Source organism: Octopus sinensis, linkage group LG3 (genome assembly GCF_006345805.1).
Source record: "Octopus sinensis linkage group LG3, ASM634580v1, whole genome shotgun sequence".
In the NCBI taxonomy this organism is placed as follows: Eukaryota; Metazoa; Mollusca; class Cephalopoda; order Octopoda; family Octopodidae; genus Octopus; species Octopus sinensis.
Window position 1 is genome coordinate 11,986,036 of NC_042999.1, and position 9,331 is coordinate 11,995,366.

Below are 9,331 nucleotides of genomic sequence, written 5' to 3' on the forward strand. Positions count from 1 at the left end.
ATGATTTCTTAAAAAAAAGAAATGTTTTCTTTTTATGAAGTTAGCGTAGAAGTTTTCACAAATTACCTGCTAAAAAGAGAAGTCTGTAATAATGATTTCAAATGTTGGCACAAGGCCAGCAATTTCAGGAGAGGAAGTCGATTACTTCGACCCTCTGTACTCAACTAGTACTTATTTTGTCGATCGCAAAAGGATGAGTGACAAAGTCGACCTTGGCGGAATTTGAACGTAAAGACGGGCGAAATGCCGCTAAGCATTTCGTCCAGCGTGTTAACGATTCTGTCAGCTCGCTGCCTTCGAGAAGTCTGTAATAATAACGATTAATGTATGACTTTTAAGCCTTTACTTATTCGTTTCGTTTAGTCCGGACGTCCATATCTATTTTTGTATTTTCCCCCGATTGTTTTCTTTATGAAGCCCGCATATATATATATATATATATATATATATATATATGTTAAAACCAAAGATCTTTTAAACTATAATATATCCACCCGTGCTACTTAAAAGAAGAACCATCCCAAATGCTTTGTCTTAAACCAATAAATTAACATTGCGAACGCGTTCTCAACACACTTTTAGAACTGACTAACCATTTAGAAAATGCATGTAACAAGAGTTGTGAAGAACACCAGAAATGTATTACATCAGGTTTGAGACTGTTTGGTGTCATATCAACAGGGTGGGGCAACCAAAGGGGAAGTTTGGAATGTTTTAGTCTATATTAAATTCTTTTATAAACCCCGAAGGAAATTCTTTAATATATGACTAACCACCCATCTGCCAGCACATTTTTTTTTATTTCTTTGCTCCAATTTATGATCTTATCTCTATGGCTTGCTTTCGTTTTTTTTTTCTATTTATTTATTTGTTTATTCTGGGGGGAATTTTATTTTTTATTTTTAATACTGGACAGAGTTTTGTTGAGGGATCCAAAGGACTTGAAAGAATTAAAGTTTAGAGATCTATGTCTTGAGATTAAATGGTTGAAAAATAAACTTTAGGACAGGAAACAATTCTGCTATTATTATTGCCTGATAATGTTGTTGTTTAAAGTACATTTAGAAGAAAACATCCGACAGACAGTCATTGATGTAAGACAGACAACTTATAAAAGCAGTTCGTTACCACATGTGACAACATGTTATCACATGTGGTAACGAACGGGGGTGGGGTGGAAAATCACTAAGACAATAGTATAAGATGCTGTGCGGTATTTGCTCATAAAACTTTACGTTCTGATTTCAAATTCTGCACAGGCTCCCTTTGCCTTTCATCGGGGTCGGTAAAGTAAAGATTGTCAGTATAATTCTAGGTATCCTTGAAGGTGAAGCCCCAGTATGGCCACAGTGTAATAATAGAAAACAGTAAAGAATACATTGATCGAAACTATGAAGCTGGTAATTTTCATAAGAAATGCTAGTGCCGGGTTTACCTGTAGACTTGGCAGACTGAAATCTAGATCTAGTACTCCTCTGACCACAATCTATAATATCTTTTGATATCTTTTTTTTCTCTGTCATAGACCTTTTGAGAAGCGTCTGACAAATGGGCTTTTCCTAGGATTTCGCTTCATTTACGTCCATCATGGAGAAGTGGTCACTGAAAGTTTGATCATTTACATGTGGTCGTTGAAATTAATAGTTATTTAAAGACAAACGAATATGACTGGTTTGGGAGCAGTACTTATTATTTCCCATACTAAAATTTACTATAGGTTGCACCTAAAGATCTGAACCATCACTATGCTCTTAAATTAAATAAGTAAAAATTAATTAAATTTACTAGATACACGAGACGGTCATAGACAGCTACCACAGACACGTCAACGTTTACATAACAGAACAGCCGACAATGTGTCTTGTATTGAAATCAGTCTGCCTGATATAATTACAAGCGTAACAACAGTGGTTTTAAATGTAGGGCAATCGATTGCTGATGACGGTATGATAAAGCAGAAACAGATTTGTCCAGTTAACCCCTCTTTCAATGTCTACGGCGAAATTGTATAATGAAGAAAGAAGGGAATTTTCGACTATTTCATACATATAGTAGGGAGTTTTGTTCCATGCTCTAACGATTTGGTAATCTAGTCTTTCAAGGGGACATTATGATGGCAAAGTGTACGATGGAGATGTTTGCTTTGCAATCACAAGGTTCTAGTTTCGATCCCACTGCGTGGTATTTTGGGGAAATCCGGTACACGGAGACTGTATGGAAGCCCGTCGAATATATTTTACTTGTAATTATCAAATTCCACAAGCCTTGTCACATTGCGCCTCCATTTCCTCCTGAGAATTACGTTAAGGTACATAAAATCTGCGGAATGGTTATCATCTTAGCATAAATTCAATGAAAAGTCGAAACAGACGTCGATTCATCTTCTTGATTATAGAGTCAACACGAACGGTGGGTCCCCCCCCCCTACAAAGTAAAGAGAGGACTGACGTTATTATCATTAAATTATGTCACCGTTGGGAGAAGCGTTTCTGGAAATTAGAAAAAGCAAAATTGAAATAAAAGCACCATAAAACGTCGCAAAGAGTAGAAAAATAGGATTGGATTAAAGCAAAATCTAAGCCTGCAAACAAAGAATAATTAATAGAGTTTGATGGGGAGAGTCGTGCTTACGTGGCCAACGACAAGACTGCCTCAACTGTAAAACAATAGAATTAAATTTAATTTACGAACACAGTGGTAGTTAAAATCTTTGGTTATGTCCTATAGAGAACTTCAATAGAAAAGAATCTGAATATATTATTCAATTAATCATATATACGTACATAAATACATACTTAGATATACTTACATATACATACATACACATACACACGTGTGTGCGCGCGTGTGTATGTGTGTGTGGTGTGTGTGTGTGTCTCTCTCTCTCTCTCTCTCCTCTGTATGTATGTATGTATGTTGTATGTATGTATGTATGTATGTAAGTATAACCGGCCATAATAAGCAACTTTCTAAGTGTGTGTGAATGTTTATATAAATATATATTTATAAAATATTACATATATATATATATTTATAAAATATTACATATATATATATATATATATATAAAGACTCCGCCGGTTACGACGACGATCAACGGAACAGCTTGCTCGTGAAATTAACGTGCAAATGGCTGAGCATTCCACAGACACGTGTACCCTTAACGTAGTTCTCGGGGATAATCAGCGTGACACAGAGAGTGACAAGGCTGACCCTTTGAAATACAAGTACAACTCATTTTTGCCAGCTGAGTGACTGGAGCAACGTGAAATAAAGTGTCTTGCTCAAGGACACAACGCGTCGCCGGGAATCGAACTCACAACCTTACGATCATGAGCCGAATGCCCTAACCACTAAGCCACGCGCCCTCACATATATATATATATATATATATATATTATATATATATATATATATATATATATATATATATATATATATATATATATATAATATTATATATATATATTATATATATATAATATATATATATTATATATATATATATAATATATATATAATATATATATATTATATATATATATATATATATATATATATATATATAATATATATATATATAATATAATATATATATAATATATATATATATATATATATATATATATATATATATATTATATATATATATATATATATATATATATATATATATATATATATTATATATTTACCACTTTTACCCCCCGCAAAAAATCCCAAATTTTATTTAATTTGCTTTGCGGGAAGGACTGCTTCAACGAAGCCGCGTCTTGTCCTTACCGTCATAACGCGGAATAGACGAAACTGGGACAACTGAAGAAGTTGTGTTGTATGTCTTGTACTCTGTTATTTCGTTGTTTGAAAATAGTTCGTTTCCATGTTTTCGTTTCTCATTGTGTTCTACGTTTTTTTGATGTCTTGTACCCATATATGCATGTATGTATACATATAGATGTAGGTATGTACCTATATGTATGTGTATATTTATATATTTATATTGTACCTATATGTATGTGTATATTTATATATTTATATATATATATAAAACTGAGAATGTGTGTCTGTCTGTGTATTTCCCTAAAACTTGAGAACTACACAACCAATTTCATTCAAATTTTACACATGCCTTACTTAGGGTCCATGTAGTTTCATGGGCAAAAAAAATGTTCAACTTCTTGCCTAGAGCGAACCCATAGCAATATCATATCTTCTCCACTATTTCAGTATTATGTGTTAAAAGTGAAACAAAAACATTTCTCTATTTTATGTCAGATGCTTTCACTTTTACAATAAAAATAATAATAACAATTGAATTATATGTAGTAAGTAATAATTAAAATCAAACTAAAGTATGATATAATCGTAACATAACAAAAGTAAAAATAGCAATTGGTATAAAATTACATCAATGACTTGAACTTGAATAAGTGGTTTCACATGATTGGGAATAAATTAAAAATAAAATTAGCGTGCAGAAATGGAATAGTCCAGATGGATAATAAAAAATTAAATTAAAGAAAAGACTACTGTCTATAAAGTATACAATGTAGAGAAAAAAGATTTGAGCACCTGGAGGAAAGCACCATCGAAAAGTGTCTTGGTGCGACTATGAAAGATATCTAACCAGAGGCGGTAAATTCGCCACAATAGAAGCAAGGTTCGAGTTAACGGAGCGTGCAAGGGAGTACTCGACTCGAACTTGCAAAGTGGAAATATTTTATTTTTACTTTTATATCTGGGACGTAGGACGTCCCGGAAAAAAATTTTAAATGCCCCCACCCCCCAGAAGTAGAGGTAGGCTGGATTGTAGCCACACTTCTATACAAGAGGGATGACAAGATACAATTGATCGAAATTACAAGAGACGGGCTTACAATTCCAATCTGTTATATATTTTGAGTATTGTTATCACTAGCGATATCAAGATATAACTTTGTATTTTGTATTTTATGTGTAGATGTATATATAGATGTACATGTAATATGTACACATATATACATGCACTAGCACTATGACCCGGCAACGACGGGTCATAATGCTAGTATATATATAAAACTGAGAATGTGTGTCTGTCTGTTTCCCTAAAACTTGAGAACTACACAACCAATTTCATTCAAATTTTACACATGCCTTACTTAGGGTCCATGTAGTGTCATGGGCAAAAAGAATGTTTAACTTCTTGCCTAGGGCGAGCCCACAGTAATATCACATCTTCACTATTTCAGTCTTACGTGTTAAAAGTGAAACAAAAGCATCTCTCTATTGTATGTATATGGATGTATATATAGATGTACATGTAATATGTACACATATATATATACACATATGCATGCATGCACATATACACCCATACACACACACCGATCCACCCCACCCACCACCCACACACATACATAGGTGCAGGTGTGGCTGTGTGGTAACAAACTTGGTTCCAAAACACATGGTCCTCGGTTCAGTCCCACTGTGTGGTAACTTGGCATGTGTCTTCTGCTATAGCCTCAGACCAACCAAAACCTTGTCAGTGGATTTTGTAAACAGAAACTGAAAGAAATCAATTGTATGTATATGTATATATATATGTAAATCTATGTGTGTGTCTTTGTGCTTCTCCCTCATCACTGCTTCACAACTGGTGTTCGTTTATTTACATCCCCATAACTTACTGGTTTCACAAGAAGAAACTAATAGAATAAGTACCAGGCTTATCAAAATTTTAAAAAGCACTACGCAGTGTCTCATATTTTTGTTTGCACACTGTTGTATATATCAATTTATCTTTGTGTGTGTGTGTGTATACATATACACACACATATATATATATATATAAAGGAAATGAAGAAAATGCTGACAAAATAATTTAAGTAAGGGAGAGTGTATTTAATTAGGTGAAAGTTCTTTTTACCGGTTGCGCATTTGTTATGCTTATCAAAAGATATTTTGAGTGAGATAGAGTTCCTTTCTGATAGAAAAATCTATCAGAAAGGAACTCTATCTCTCTTTAAAAAATACCTTTTGATAAGCATAACAAATGCGCAACCGGTAAAAAGAACTTTCACCTAATTAAATACACTCTCCCTTACTTAAATTATTTTGTCAGCATTTTCTTCATTTCCTTTTTATATATATCACAACTCGTGTTCCACATCTCCTTTTTTAAATATATATATATAAGTGCCAACGAGGGCACGGACGCCGCTATATATATTATTATTATATGTAGAAAAATACAAACTAGGACAAGAACGTAGAACATTTAGAAGACGATACAAAAAACACGGACGGGACATTTGAAGCCTTCAATCTTCAGTCAAGAACCGGATCATCGTAGCAATTTCGGCTGATTAATCTTGAGATCGCTCCGATCCGGCCAGCCCCAAGGAAAAACTAAGCTACGAGCATTAGATCTCTTGGAAGAAGGATCGAATAATGCTCGTAGCTTAGTTTTTCTAATGCTCGTAGCTTAGTTTTTCCTTGGGGCTGGCCGGATCGGAGCGATCTCAAGATTAATCAGCCGAAATTGCTACGATGATCCGGTTCTTGACTGAAGATTGAAGGCTTCGAATGTCCCGTCCGTGTTTTTTGTATCGTCTTCTAAATGTTTTATGTTCTTGTCCCAGTTTGTATTTTTCTACATATAATATATATATATATATATATATATAATATATATATATATATATATATATATATATATATATATATATATATATATATATATATATATATATATATGGATTTCGTGGACAGGAACTGAAACAAATCAATCGTATATATATGTATATATATATGTAAGTGTATGTGTTTTGGTATTGGCAACATAAATGACAATGGTCAGAGACTACTTGAATTTTGCATATACCATTACCTGTGCATCACTAACACATTCTTTGCCAACAAGACATCTCACAAGGCATCTTGGAGACATCCAAGATCTCACCACTGGCATCAGCTGGATCTCATCATTACACAAACATCCTTTCTGAATTCTGTTCAACTGACTCGTAGTTACCACAGCGCGGATTGTGACACAGATCATTCACTAATAAGAAGCAGGGTGAGGATTCTGCCTAAAAAAGTCCATCACTCCAAGAAAATGGGCCGATCACGCATTAACACTGCCAGAACCTCGGACCCTACACTGCGACAATGTTTTGCTGTTTCTATCAAGGTTGCCCTCAGTAGCTGCCCAAACTCCTCTGCTGAAAGTAGGTGGAATTATATCAGGGAAGCTTTGTATACCGCATCAATAGATACTTTCGGCATGAGAGAAAGGTAAAACCCAGATTGTTTCTATGCTGGGCTCTCAGAGCTGGAAACAGTTATCGAAGCAAAGCGTGCTGCTCTGATGCAATACAAGAGTGATTCTTCTACAAAGTCACTCGAAGAACACGGAAATACCATCCTGCTCCGGCACCTTCATGAGCTTCTGTGTCATTGCTGGGAAGAGGGTACAGTCCCTCAGGATATGCGGGATGCTAACATCATTACGTTTTACAAAAACAAAGGTGACCGTGGGGATTGTAACAATTACCGTGGAATGTCTCTTCTAAGCACTGTTGGAAAAGCCTTTGCTCACATTATCCTGTCCAGGCTACAACTGCTTGCTTCTCGAATTTATCCAAAATCGCAGTGTGGCTTTAGAAGAAGCAGATCAACTATTGACATGATATTCTCCATACGCCAACTTCAGGAGAAATCCAGAGAGCCCACAGTCAACGCTATGGCGACCAGAGCCCGCTCTGGACGACATTGAGGCGACTGTCCACAGCCACCGGCCCACAGTCGACGCTATGGCATTAGTGTCACTATTACAGACGACTTGACTTGACTTGACTTCTGAAGGAGAGGAAAGAAAGAATTTCAATTATATATAGAGAACTATAGCGCGATGGCAGCATAAAAAAAACAACCCTTCCTCAGTTGTTGGCAGTTTTACCTACTCCGCATTGCGAGCATTGCAACAAGATGCGTCATCGTCAAAGCAATTGCTCCCCGAAAGCAAATTAAATAAAATTTGAGATACGTGGAACGTCAAAGCTGCTAACAAAAACAGGACAGTGAAAACATTCAGTAAGGGCTGTTTAACCCTAACTAGGTGAAGAGGTGAACGCTGGAGAAAGAAAGCTTTGTCAAGAGACAGACAAGAATGCATCTTATAGTTATAAGCTGAACGAGAAGAAAAAGAATTACATTTAGAAATAGATCTATAATTAGTGAGGACAGAATGTACGTTTAAACTAATTAAATATTGTTTTACAAAATAGTAGACGGTGTCCACAAAGTCTGCGTACATGGGGATTAACACATACTTTTAAAACAAAACAATTTTATTTAATTATAATGTTAATAAATAATATTTTCAAAGTGATTTCCATCATTTTCAATGCATAACTTGATGCGCCTTGCAAAATTCAGGTGAACTTGATTAAATAAGTCTACATTGCCATCAATTTAAGCACACTGACTGGAAATGCGTTCTCTCATGTGTTTTAAATCTGTAATCTTTATTGAGTAAACTTTCTCTTTCAACATACCCCAGAAAAAGAAATCAAGGGGAGAAAGGTCTGGTGAACGAGGGGACCATTCCATATGACCCCTTCTTCCAATCTAGTGAGGAAAAGTGTCATTAAGCCAATCTCTAACAGTTGTGGCAAAATTAGTAGGGGCCCCATCCTGCTGAAACCAATTCGGAAGGCCCTCGCCTAGGCGCTCAATTTAAGATATTAATTTGTCTCTCAATATATTTGCATAAGTTTCATCCGTTACATGTTCAATGAAGAAGGGTCCTAGAACATGAGCTTTCCAAAAAACCACACCACACCATCACCTTTTTGCTGCCTTGCTGTTTGGATAGATCCATCCAATGTGGATTACCTCGAGACCAGTATAGAAGATTCTGTCTGTTGACCTCACCATTTACATAAAACGTAACTTTGTCACTGAGCAACACAAAGTTTTTCGTAAAATTGATATTTTCATCCAATTTATCTGAAAACCATTCGCACGTCTACATTCGTCTATCAGGATCGTCTTCATTTAAGTGATGCAATATCTGAAACTTTTCCTCAATCAGCATTTTGTGGATGGTTGGTTTTGGAACACCTAACACCGTGGATGCCCGACGAAGGGATTTCTTTGGGCTAGCAGAAACTTTAGCCTTGACAGCCTCTTTCGTTTCATCTGAAGTTTTTGGTCGCTCCGAACGGGGTTTATCCAAAACACTGCCTGTTTCTTTAAATTTCCTGATCAATTTCCCGACGGCAGTAAAATAAATAGGTTGCCTATAAGGGTGTCGAAGATTAAATTCTTCCGCAATTTTGCGATAAGA

The 9,331-nt window shown here is 35.4% G+C and overlaps 1 long non-coding RNA gene across 1 annotated transcript; it reads left to right on the forward strand.

Annotated features, from left to right (window-relative positions):
• Positions 1-1,083: 1,083 nt before the first annotated feature.
• LOC118762712 lies at positions 1,084-8,647 on the forward strand. Its single transcript, XR_004998464.1, has 3 exons — positions 1,084-1,094; positions 7,210-7,212; positions 8,543-8,647. It is a non-coding gene; the product is annotated as an uncharacterized LOC118762712 (long non-coding RNA).
• Positions 8,648-9,331: the final 684 nt, after the last annotated feature.